This window comes from Canis lupus, chromosome 24 (genome assembly GCF_048164855.1).
Source record: "Canis lupus baileyi chromosome 24, mCanLup2.hap1, whole genome shotgun sequence".
NCBI classification, from domain to species: Eukaryota; Metazoa; Chordata; class Mammalia; order Carnivora; family Canidae; genus Canis; species Canis lupus.
The window spans coordinates 21,121,358-21,133,695 of record NC_132861.1 but is presented as its reverse complement, the minus strand read 5'-3'; the positions used below and the strand labels follow the sequence as shown (position 1 = coordinate 21,133,695).

The window sequence follows — 12,338 nt, the reverse complement described above, 5'->3', positions numbered from 1 at the left end:
GCTTGGTAGATGTGCTATAAAGCTATAATTATTCTTGAGGCAAGATGAGAGGTACCCAGGCTTTGGCAAGGTGTGGTAAATCTGGCAGGGAAGTTCAATTTCCCTAACATTGTTTCCAGTCCAGGAAATGTCTCAGGTGGCTTGGTATGGGTAAGCTGCTGCCAGTTTTTCGGGCATGGGCTTGCTTCTCTTGGAATGACATCATTTGACTGAATTCTTTACTCTGCTTGCCCCACAGAAGCCTCTGCATTCAATTGGTCTCCATTTTTCACCAAGACTTCATGTGATCCCCAGGCTGGCTGTGTCTCCAAAAGCCTAATATGGAAGGCTCAATTCATGGGATGAACCTACCTGACTATTAAAATAGCAAAAGCATTTACTAAGGTATACTTAAAAACCATTATACGACGGGAAGACTTTCTGCTTATAGCATCATTTTTGCCTAGAACGGCCATGACTGCAGCCTTATGTCAACCTAACTCACACAATACGTAAGTACAATATTAAATTTGTTTATCCCAAAGTCTAAGAAATGGGATTGCTGAAAATCAAATATAAACTTTATAAATGCTCTTTTTAAACTATGTAAATTTTTCTCTACCTTGAGCTAACCAGAAGATAAACTGACCAGGTGGAACCTGTGATTTTTTTCCAAGCTAAACTTTCTGCCACCATAGCTCAGGGGGTTACACCAATTCATTAAGTCTCCTGTTTCCCAAATTACAGTATACCCAAAGGGTATGATGTCCTGAAATATAAATTAGCATAGAAAATTCCAAAAAGTTTGCAGGAAAGTCTTTTACTTATGCTACATGGCCCATTAATGGCAAACCTTACTGCCTTTAGAATTCCTTTCTGGCAAAGCCCCAGTAGTCATGCTTAGAAGCTAGAGCAAGGTCAGATGATGGTATAGATTTCCCTGGTTTTTGAATACTATGATATATACACAGCCACACATTTGTTTCAACAGCTCTGTCATTATTTTGGGGGTAATTGGCACTTGTGAAGCTCTGACATGGTTTTACTGATCATGCTCAGGCTTATGAACTAGAACGTGACATTTACTGGTGTCTAAGGTACATCCTTCTCCTTCTCTAAGACAACGGAATAGCAGCATCCCATAAAGTCATCAACTTCTTAGGTGTTTTAACCAAACATTCCATGAGATCATGAGGAGAAAATGAAGAAGAAAGACGCAGAATTGGACAGGAATGCCTTTTGTTTCTCGTGTCCTACATGGCATAGGGACAGTAAAGCTCAGGATACTAAAGCACATCTCATCTAGTCTCTTTGTTTCGTGAGAGGCCAGCAGAGACCCAGGGGCAACTGGGGTAGTCTGGGAAAAGACAGCACATCAGAAGACAGACTTGGGATGACAGTCATTTCCTCAACTAGTTCAGAAAATAAAAGAAGGTGGCATGAAAACAATAGGGCTGCAAGTCATGGACACGTTTCTAAACTTTACTATATCATTAACTTAAGATGCAGATCTTGGGTGGTCAAGGAGAACACCAGGTCTATGTATGTCAATCTTGCCATAATATGACGCACAGGTTCAGTCAGATCCTGTGGTTTCCTAATACTTTAACCTTCAATCTGACTACCAAGAGCTAGAATGCCATATTTTTTCTGATTCATAATTTTAGTTGGCTTCTTGCCAACAAGTGATTTTTCTTTAAAGAAGCTGTAGAAGAGATATAGTATTTGAAGCCAGATCTAAAGCAGCGATGAAAGGATGAGCTGATTAGCTCAAAGTTAGAAGAGAATCCATAAAAGCGATTATGTAAGAGAGAGAATTATACTCAAATTTCAGAGCCTAGCCAACTGTCTCGCCAAACTTTGTTTCAAGATATTCACTCTTCTTATTCTTTGCTAAATCTCCTAAATAACCAAATATTAACAATGTACTGTATTACTGTGAATGCTAATTATTTTGCTTAAAGCACAGTAAACCAGTAATTGTACTACACTATGAAATCATTCATTATCAATGTAATTCTGAAATATGACCTAATTATAGATGTAAGTAGAACATTACAGTAAAATGAAACAACTGGAGCCATACTTAACACTGAGTAAATATTTAAAAGTCCGATTTGATAAACCTTCGGTTTCATGATCAGGTTTGCATTTGGCTTAATAAGTAGACAAAATCAAAATGCTAAGGTTAGAAAGAATAAACACTAGGTAGGTGGAGCTCTAAGCAGAGCTGTGGAAGTCACAGGGAGCCTGCTTGGGAGCTCCTGACATTACAGGGACACAGAAGGGATAGTCACAAAGCAGCCAGAATGCCTGGTCTACACTGACTGCAGGTCAATGGCTGAGTGGGTCTACTCAACACCACTGTTACATTTTCTCTTCAGCTGCTGGCCAGGGCAGGTGGCCAACCTGCAGAGAGTGCCATTGTGTGGTTCCCTTGGTAACCATCCAGATTCGTCCACTGGGATTCCTTTCCCAAGTAAACTGGTCTTAAGGATTTTAAACATTCAGCATTCATCCTTAAAAACTTTCCTCCTGAACTTGTAATCAGTGTTCTTAATTTGGCTTTGCCAGATTTGCCATCTGTGCTTCAGCTTTCGGAAAATTCTGCTGTTGCCCACAGTGCACATTTTCAAGTGGTAATATCACCCTGCATCTTGGGATGCTCGGTGTGCTGAAAAGAAAAACAGTCGGGAGGCAGGAGATGCAAGTCCTGTTATAACTGCACCTTTGGAAAGTCAACCAATTATACAATTTATCCTTTTTAATCTGTAGAGTAGAGAGAAGGACATCTGCCCTACCCAGCTCTACTAGTGGGATGTGGCAAAAGTCCTGGTATTTTTAAATGAATGAGAATTTGGCCCTTAGAGACAGCAATGGATTTCAGAAGTCTCAATCTTGATATGCTTGCGATGGGCCTGGATTTAGGCTTTTCTCAATCTCTCAATATAAAATAATTCCAAGTAACCTCCTCAAGTGGCACTGCCAGACTTTATCGTTCATTTTGTCCCCTGTAGCAGGGAAGTCAATCTCAGAAAAGGTCTGGCAGCTTTGTGCGCTTGGTGGTTTCACTGAGCATCTACCATCTTGTTGAAGAGTTCTGGAAAAGGAGAAGATGCACTAACATTAAACAGTATAGTTCTGTGTGGACAGTATGTGCTCCAGCATTCTGCGACACAGCACAATGAGGTGCTATGTGAGAAAATTATGGAGCACATGTGGATTCACTTTATTAATAAGTGCCTAAAATAGATTTTTTTTAAAAATCCACATATCACCTTCCATATAAATGCATCCATTTATAGTAACGAAGGCAAGTAGGAAATGAGACTTTACCAAGAAAAACTACAAATTTTTCCAACTCCAGTTCTGAGTCAGTTCATTTGTGGTTTTACTGGGATATGCTTTACTTTAATGTTCTGTTACTGGGCAGATTTGGCAGACTACAGCTTCATCAAATGACAGGATCCTTACCCCACCTTCAAATGCTGAGAGTGAAATTTTCTCACTGTCCATTCTCTTCTGGAACAGAGTCATCTTCTCCCAAGGCTTTTATCAATCACTGTCCCCACTTTGATCTCCCCAAATGTTAGATCTAGGTATCTCATTGCCTCCTGGACACCTCCACATGGTATGTTCAAACCAAACTTGCCCTGCCTCCAGAGATGTCCCACTTCTCGTCCCTTCCTCTCTAAATGGCAGCCCTGTCTAGCCACTGCCTGGCAGGAGCCTGGGAATAATCCTTGGTGCATCCCACTCTCTTAGCTTTCACCTGGCATCAATACCAAGTGCAGTCAATTCTGTCTTCTAACCATACCGGATCCAATCACTTCTATCACTTGCTTTACCATTAACTTAGCTCATACCACCAATATCTATCTATCTATCTCATGTATTATTCTAACCATTGCAATTGGTCTTCCTGTTTCCCAGCTAACTACCTTTAGTGTGCCCTAGCGGTGTCCTAACCACCCAGCAGTGATCAGAAGTAGAAGGCATCTTTGTTGCCCTCAAGAAAGGCATAATCTGGTACGAATGAGGTTTGATTTAGGTAGCCACTGGAGAGTAGTACAAAAAAAGAAACAGAGAAAAAGCATACCATTAAGCGTTCTTTCAGAGTCTAAAACTCTTGTGTTAATGTTGAGAGAGATGAGATTAACTCAGTGAAATAATCAGGAATAAACTGGTATATAAGTTCTGTTCTAGAAACTTTGAGTGTCCACGCATTTCAGAGTAGAGTGAGATTAATGTGATGATTAGGATGGGAAATTTTAAAGGAGATTTCTGGGTAAATGCATAGGAGCTTTATTATAGCAGCCACTCAACAACACTAACACTAACCACAAATGATGAGGTGTGCGACTCTGTTCCATGGAAGTGACAAATAAAGAAGAGACAGTCCTTCTCCTTATGATTACAGAATTCTGAAGTCCAATACACCATGGATATAGAGTCAGAATTCGACCTTGGGCAGATCCCGAGTGTACATTTCTCCAGTCAAATTCAAATTCAGGCTCCTCCTCTCCAGGTGTCTGTTTCACACCTTCCTCTGTCCTCAGACTTCCCTCAAATGCTCCCTCGTCTGGCCCTCAGCTGATGCTTCCTGTTTCACTGAGAAATCAGAAACACGTAGAGAAGCACCCCAGCTCCCCCTGCCACTTCTGTCCACGCCCCCCGTCCTGGCTGGCAGATTCGGTCTTCCCCAGCGCAAGGGCAGCATCGTCTCCGTGCCCCCTGCCAAGGCCCAGGACTCTGCTGGTGCACCAGATCCCACTGGCCTTTGGATAGACAAGGTCAAGGCCTTCATCTCCTCGGTTACTTGCTGGGGTATTTACAGTGACCAAGGAAGATGGCACATTCTCAAACATTCGGCATTACAAAACAAAACGGTTTGCAGGGAGAAACAATAGGACAAGTACTTCTGGACTCATGTGGTTGACTTTGAGCCACTCTTCTGCTGTATTTCTGTCTCACCGACCTGCAACCCTCACCTTGGCATTCCTTGTCCTCATTCCTGGCTTTCCTTCCCCCATAACATATAACTCCACCAGAAGCACTGGTTGTTTAGTTTATTTGTTTATGGTTTGTCTCCTAACCACTGCAATATAAGCTTCACAAGGGCAGGGATTTTTCCATATTTGTCCACTGCTTTCTTCCCAGAATCTAGCCAGTACCCAGGGTACTTGCTCAACAATACGTGAATTAGATTTCCGTCCTGCCATTTCTGATCTGTGTGACTACAGGCAAATGATCCTCTTAAAGTCTTTCACCATTTTGAAAATGCTGTTGGTGGGATTGTGGTAGGGATTCAATGACAATGTGTGTTTAACATTTTAGGAGCACCTGGGTGGCTCAGTAAGTTAAGTATGTCCTGCCTTCACTCAGGTCATGATCCCAGGGTCCTGGGATAGAGCCCTCCCTGGTGTCAGGCTCCCTCCTAGCCCCAAAGTCTGTTAATCCCCCTCCCTCTGCCCCTCCCCCCCATCCCCACCATCTGTGCTTGGAGTACACAATCTAATGAATAAATTAAGAAGCCTTTTTTTTAAAAAAAATAACATTTGGGGCACAAGCGTAGCTCAGTACTTGAATGCCTGCCTTTGGCTCAGGTCACGATCCTGGGGTCCTGGGATCAAGTCCCACATCAGGCTTCCTACAGGGAGCCTGCTTCTCCCTCTGCCTGTGTCTCTGCCTCTCTGTGTCTCTCATGAATAAATAAAATCTTAAAAAATAATAATAATAATCATACATTAGCATTCAAGTTTATCTAATCCCAAACAGGTAGTTGTTTGGGAATTTAGTGGACTGGCTTCAAGATGAAAAGTAAAAGTTCAATAAATATGCTTTCCTCCTATTATTAAAGACCCCATATGAAAATCTAACCCTGACTTTAACAATAATGAACAGACAAGTAGGCAGTGCTGATGTCTAGATCTAGGTTCTCGGATAAAAATTATGTTTAGTAAGAAAATAACGTGAACCAACAGGCAGTTGGCACTGACTGGCCATTCAAAATAGATCCCACAGCTGACAAGTGGGCCTCGCTTCTGCCCTCTTACCCAGGTCCTTTTCACTTTCTTCTCTTCCCCCTCTGTTACAAAGCCAGCTTCTGCTGGGATTCCCTCTCCCCAAAGCTCTGTAGCTCCAGGGTGGGGTCTCTGTTAGCATTAAGGGGAGTATGAAAGGAAATGTACCTCTCTGTACCTTTATTTTCCCTTCAGGGTTTAAATGGAAAAAGAAAAGGTGGGGCCCTTTATCCATTGTTGCTGGGATTAAAAACCTTAAAAAAAAAGAAATCAAGCTGGAGCTTTGAGTGCATTTTCCCACAAAAACCATGTTATATATAGTGGCTCGGTTCTATGGTACTATTAATAAAGTAGAACATTTCAGTTGTGATTTCTGGGCTGTCCTGGGAACCTACCCACAAAGTGGGACATAATTTCAATGCAAAAGTATGTTCAGAGTTCCCAGCAACCAATTTACATATCCACATTCAGAATCTAACCTATCTGAAAGGTAAGGGCCGCTAATTCTCAGTAAGGTTGACGATTTCAGAAAGATATCACAAATGTCACAAAGAATAGGGGCAAGCCGAAGACTATGGTGCTAAGTGGCATACCTGATCTCATCCTCTAATACCAGGAAATGTGTCGGGTTTAGCTCAGAGAATTCTGTGAGAATGAAGGGTGGTAAAAGAATGTAACACATCCAGCAGAGCCTGGTTAGTGCTAGCTATTTAACAAAGGTTAGTTCTCTCCACTCCTGTTGGTGAAACTTCAGTGTCTATTCCTTTTGCTTGGTTTTGTGTGTCTTCCTATGAATCTATTTTTAACACTTCCATAGGGAGAAAAAAAAAACGCAACGTTTTGCCAACAGAAACCAGAAAATGGTTATTTGCTCATTTCTTCTGGCTGACACACCTTGTCTGCGAATGGCAGCTTCTCCCTGAGGAGGAAATCTTTTCCATCCAATAAGCCTTTACACCTTCCAAAAGTCCATGCCAAACTGCGAAAATCACCATTTTAGCTTACCATAGTGGTGAAGCTTTGGCAGTTGGGCCAATGCACATTCAGTGGGAGACTGTGGACAGACGTTAACTAACCATCCCACATTTTCGGTTTGTTTCCTTATAGTCCTTATCCAAAATATACACGTAAGAGAGGCTTGCCTAACTGGGAAGGCTCACATTACATATCACAGTTAACCCTAACGCACATAACCAATAAGACAGCCTTACTGCTTGGGAAGAAGTCCATGCTTTCAGTAGTCAATAGGGTTGGACAGAGAGCTGTACATGCCATTCATTTCAGAATGCTTTTCCTCCTTCCCTGACCCCTCGGGCCCTCCTTACTTCCATCTTATCTCCAGGCCTTTCCTGAGAGAATGAGCTTCTCTGCTCCCTAGTCATCAAATCTCCTTGGATGAAATCTTTCTCATCTACCACCTCCAAACAATTATTTTCCCTTGACAAAATATAAGACAAAACTTTCCCATTAAAATATAAAATAAAATCTTTTGAATTAGTGCAGCCTCACAGGGATTTTCTAGAGCCAAAAACCTGGGACACAGAACTAGCCAATTTTATCTCTGTATGATCCCAGACAAAATTCCTATCTTGCCTACACCTTCCTTTAAAATCTGGTAGAGCTCCATTTTTTGTTCAGTGTCTCAAAAGAATATTATTAAGATGACCCAAATGTTTAATGTGTTGGGAACACTTTCGAAGAGGTTAGTGCTCTTTTAACATATCTTTAATTTTTAAAGCGTAAATTTAGCGCCTACCCCGTCCCCTGCCCCCCATCTCCTTGAAGAAAATTATTTTGCAACAGGGCAGCCCCGTTAGTGCAGCGGTTTGGCACCGCCTGCAGCCCAGGGCGTGATCCTGGAGACCCTGGATCGAGTCCCACATCCGGCTCCCTGCATGGAGCCTGCTTCTCCCTCTGCCTGTGTCTCTGCCCCTCTCTCTCTCTCTGTCTCTATGAATAAATAAATAAAATCTTTAAAAAAAAAAAGAAAATTATTTTGCAACATACTGCATAGTAGGCAATTTTGGAAGCACAGTGAACTTTGGTTACCCAATGTTTACCTGGATCTTCAGAAATAAATGCTGAAAAAGTACAATACTTTTGGGTGCAAAATTATTTGTGAAATATACACAGAAGGGAAGACCGCATCTAATACATTTTTACAGTTCCCAACGACCATGAAAAAAATGCGGAAAGTGGGAGCAACAATCAAACAATTGTTTGAACGAATTAATAACTTCCTCTTAAAATAATGTCTTTAGCACCTTAAGCAGTATGGACTCCTTGATAATTTCCAGGAAATACTTTTTATTTCAGTAATACATAGTTGTTTCAAATATAGTACAGTGTAAGAATTACTATAGTCTAGGGAAATTATATTTGGAGGGATAAAAAGCAACTATTATCAAAGTAGTACAAACCCTACAGCTCTTCTACAGAGATGACAATACTTTAAAATATTTAAGATCAACCCCAATGCAATGTGGTAAATGGCACTCAATTTTCAGTCAGTTATCTTATAAAGTTTTAAAGTCAGCTAAAAACTAGAGCCTAAAAGGACATCCTGAAGCATACCAGGGCTAGTCTAACTAGGTCATTTATCTATTCTTTACTTAGTCAATGTCCTCACCTGGGACAGATTGGACACGAAGTCACTAAACCATATAAAGCAGGAGATCTACTTTACCATTCCTGCAGTTAAAATTATGATACATGGATTCCAACTGTCCACCCAAATAAAGGTATGTTACTATCAACCATCTACCCCTGCTCTTTACTCAGATCACCAATTTTTCTCACAGCTGAAGAGATGGTTAGAATGTTGGTATGTTTTGTTATTTGTTGTACTTGCCTAGTTTCTTTTTAAGTTGAAAGCTATTTATTTATTTGTTTGTTTATTTATTTATGAGAGAGAGAGAGACACACACACACACACACAGGAGGAGGGAGAACAGGCTCCATGCAGGGAGCCCCACGCGGTACTCAATCCCGGGACTCCAGGATCACACCCTGGACCAAAGGCAGGCGCTAAACCGCTGAGCCACCCGGGGATCCCCCTAGTTTCTTATTAATGTATGTGGTATGGACACTGGGCAACCCACCTCACTCCTTATTCTAATGACAAAAAATAAAAATATCAAATAAATCTTATTTCATATACAATAGAATAAAAAATAAAGCTTAGGAGTTTGTTGAAATATCTGTTGATTGTATAATTTGTGCCAACTCATCATACATTTATTGTTAAAGCTACAATAAGGCAATCACTCTAGGGCATAAGGGCGCATAGAGTTCATACTGTCTCCTTTATCGGTCGATATCAACAAACCCCTTTATCACTAAATCAAAGTCGGCCAGGTCCTGAAAATAGTAACCTCTTTCCTGGAGGACGTAAAAGTAGAGTAGAAAAGCTCACGCCTTTAAATTGTGGGCTCCAGAAGCAAAGCATCCCCGCCATCCGCGGACAGTTAGTTGTTGCTACAGTTCTGGCAGGAGCCTTCAAAACACCACCAGGAAAGCGTCCTCCACGGCGAAACTGGGCCGTTTCCAAAGCCGGTTAGACCCCTGCTGCGCCTGGGGGGAGGGGCGGGGCCGGTGGCTTGTCGGAGGCTGGTCCTCCGCAGCAGCGTCTCCTTTCTCGCCGGACGCTCGGGCCCCTCCGCGTCTGCCTTTCGCCCGGTACCGGTGCCGTGGGACTGCGGATCACAGCGCAGCTCCCGCGGGCGCGGGGCGCGCACCCCCACGCGCCCCCGCAGCTGGGCTCTGCGGGTGCAGGGTGCAGGCCCACTGCGGGCACGACCCGCTCGGCCGGCGGAGGGATGCCCGGCGCCGCCGCGTCCCCAGCCGGGGCGCTCGCCACCCGGCCTCTGAAGCCCTTCCCGAGCCGGACGGACCCCCCCCGGGTGGTCAGCGAGGCGCACGGGGGCAGCCCCCTGCACGCGGCGTGGGCCCGCACTGCAGGCTTCTGAAGCCGCGGGCCGCCGGCGGCCGTCCCCAGAGCCCTTTGGGCCGCGTGCAGGCCATCACAGCCGTACCCCGCCGCACCAGCACGCCAGCCCGACCGCACCCCCGCGGCGAAGCCCCCAAGCGACAAGCACGTCTGAACGGCGCCCGGGGGGGGGGGAGGGGGGCTGAATTCTCCCAAGGAAGGGAGGATGCGCTTGGGGAGAGGCCAGCGCGCAGACCTCGGACCCGTGCACCCCCCAACCCCCGCCGGCTGCCGGGGAATGAGGTCATCCCCTCAGCCCCTCGGTCCACGCCAGCCTCCTCTTCTCTGCCCTTCCTCCACAGGTTCGCCACCCGCGGGACGGCGGCCACGAGCGAGGGAGGCACGGCCAGGAAAGTTTATCAGAGGCAAGGGCCACCCCTGGCAGCAAACACCTCCAGTCCCAACCCCGACCAGGGGAAGCAAACTCCCAACTCTGTTCTCAGCGGCTCCTGCTCTGATCAGACAAGGGGGGGGGGGGGGGCTCTGCGAAAGGATCCCGTCCTCGCCCCCCCCAAACTGCATTTGGAAGCTGTTCGGCCTCCCAGCTCCCACCCCCATCCTCCCGCCCCCAGTTCTGCCTCCCTGCTCCCCACCCCCAGCTCGCCCCCCCACCCCCTCATCCTCCTCTAGAGCCCCCCCAGCTCGGCCTCCCCTCCCCACCCCCATCCTCCTCTAGAGCCTTCCCGCCCCCAGCTCACCCCCCACCCCACACCCTCTGCTCCCCCTAATTCATACATTCCCACCAGCCAGGGGCCGAGCCCTCTGCGCCTGGCGCCTACCTCGGGTCTCGGGGCCGCGCCCCCGCTGCTCCATGACCCCCAGTCCTGCGGGCTCAGCGCCGCGGCCACAGGCAGGTGCCGGCTATATACCCGCGCCCGCTCCGTGACTCAGTGAGTCTGAACCTTCTGTCCGCCTCCTTCAAAATAAGAGTCCCGGGAGGAGGCGGGGCTCGAGCCGCAGCGGCCCCAGGTCAGCGCAGGCTCGCGCCCCTCCCTCCAGCCGCGCTCCGCCCTCTGCATCTTTGGGCGCCCTTTCCTGGAGCAGCACACACCAACCGGCTTCCTCGAAACTTTTAGGAAGAACTGATTGATGATGGGAAAGATTGTAACTTTTCTGTCTAGGCCACTGGAGACGTTGGTTGCAAGTCAGGATGACTTCCCTCCAGTGTTTGGTTGTGTTTTTTTCCTTTATAGACTAAAATGTCCAGTGGCTCTGATTCCAGGGCAACATTCTTGGGGCCTGGGATGGTAACGCCGCCGCCACCCCCCCCACCCCCCCACCCCCCCACCCCGCCACCCCGCCCTGAAACCGCAGGGCTGAGGCTTGGGTGGGGAAGGGTCCAGTACCTGCCGGCTACTCACTTTTAACTCGGTGCTGCGGGTTTGCAGGCACCTGCGGATCGAACAGCAGTTAAATGAGAAAGCGTGGTACACTCCTTTGTTAAAGTAAGAGGATAATTTCTAGATTCACATTAATTAGCTTACTCTGTTCTGAGTATCAACGGGTAGCTAAATTTAGGAACCCTCAGGGTAAGAAGTGTAACTCATTCTCATTTAGCAGTATGTTAGGAACGCGGTTCCCATCCTTTTTCTTCTGTCATAAACTACAAGAGGCCTGAGTCACTTGTTTCCAACCTACTACATGGGGATGTCTGTAGAGGGTTTTAAAGTAGGATATGGACGTATTGATTCCTAACTTAATTTCCTCTGTAAAATCTGTGATTTACTGTGGGTCTAATCCTAAAGCCAGAGCAGCAATGTTTCCTTGCACCAGCTCAGCTGGTTCTGTGCTTAACCCTCCAGTAGTTAGGTTAGCACAGGATCACAGGTATTTCTTCCTGTTACTTCTACCAGAGTGTACGCTCCTTGACCACTGAGACCAAATTTTTTCACACACAATAAACTGTCAAAGGAATGAATGAATGTTAATACCTGACACTTACTGAACATCTGTCATGCCAAGGCCCTTCCCAGTTAAATGCCAGTGATACCAACTAGATTTGAATAATCAGTGGGCCACATGTTTAAATTATCTAGTAATTTCATCTCTGCCTTCATTAATATTGAACAATAGGGTTTCTAGGTTCACAGCCATGAGCCAGATACTCTACTTCTCTCTCTGAAATATCTTTATTTGTAAATTTAAAATGTCTGTAAAAGATTCAAATAAACCAAAAATGAATGTTTCCCTGTAACTCTACCAGAGATAAACATTGTTAACAGCCTACAGCCTTCGCTTCCAGACTTTTGTGTGTGTATTTAAACACATAATAAAACAGAGATTAGATCAGCATTTACATATGATTCTGTAACCTTTTTTTTAACCTACAATATACGGTAGTCATCTTT

At 45.3% G+C, this 12,338-nt stretch overlaps 2 protein-coding genes across 9 annotated transcripts in view; one reads left to right on the top strand and one right to left on the bottom strand.

The window, feature by feature from the left end:
• PALLD (palladin, cytoskeletal associated protein) overlaps positions 1–12,338 on the bottom strand; it is a 409,438-nt gene that overhangs the window by 76,593 nt on the left and 320,507 nt on the right. Inside the window, exon 1 of one of the 8 annotated variants that reach the window (XM_072795918.1) lies at positions 10,770–10,911. The exons of 6 other annotated variants lie outside the window; for them this stretch is intronic. The gene's annotated coding sequence lies outside the window, so the exon portion shown is untranslated. Of the gene's footprint in view, positions 1–10,769; positions 10,912–12,338 lie in introns of those variants that run through there. One more of the 8 variants, XM_072795919.1, reaches the window with a different exon arrangement.
• The window catches only part of CBR4 (carbonyl reductase 4), a 208,805-nt gene that overhangs the window by 139,344 nt on the left and 57,123 nt on the right, over positions 1–12,338 (top strand). Inside the window, exon 5 of the transcript XR_012016379.1 lies at positions 239–491. The gene's annotated coding sequence lies outside the window, so the exon portion shown is untranslated. The remainder of the gene's footprint in view (positions 1–238; positions 492–12,338) is intronic.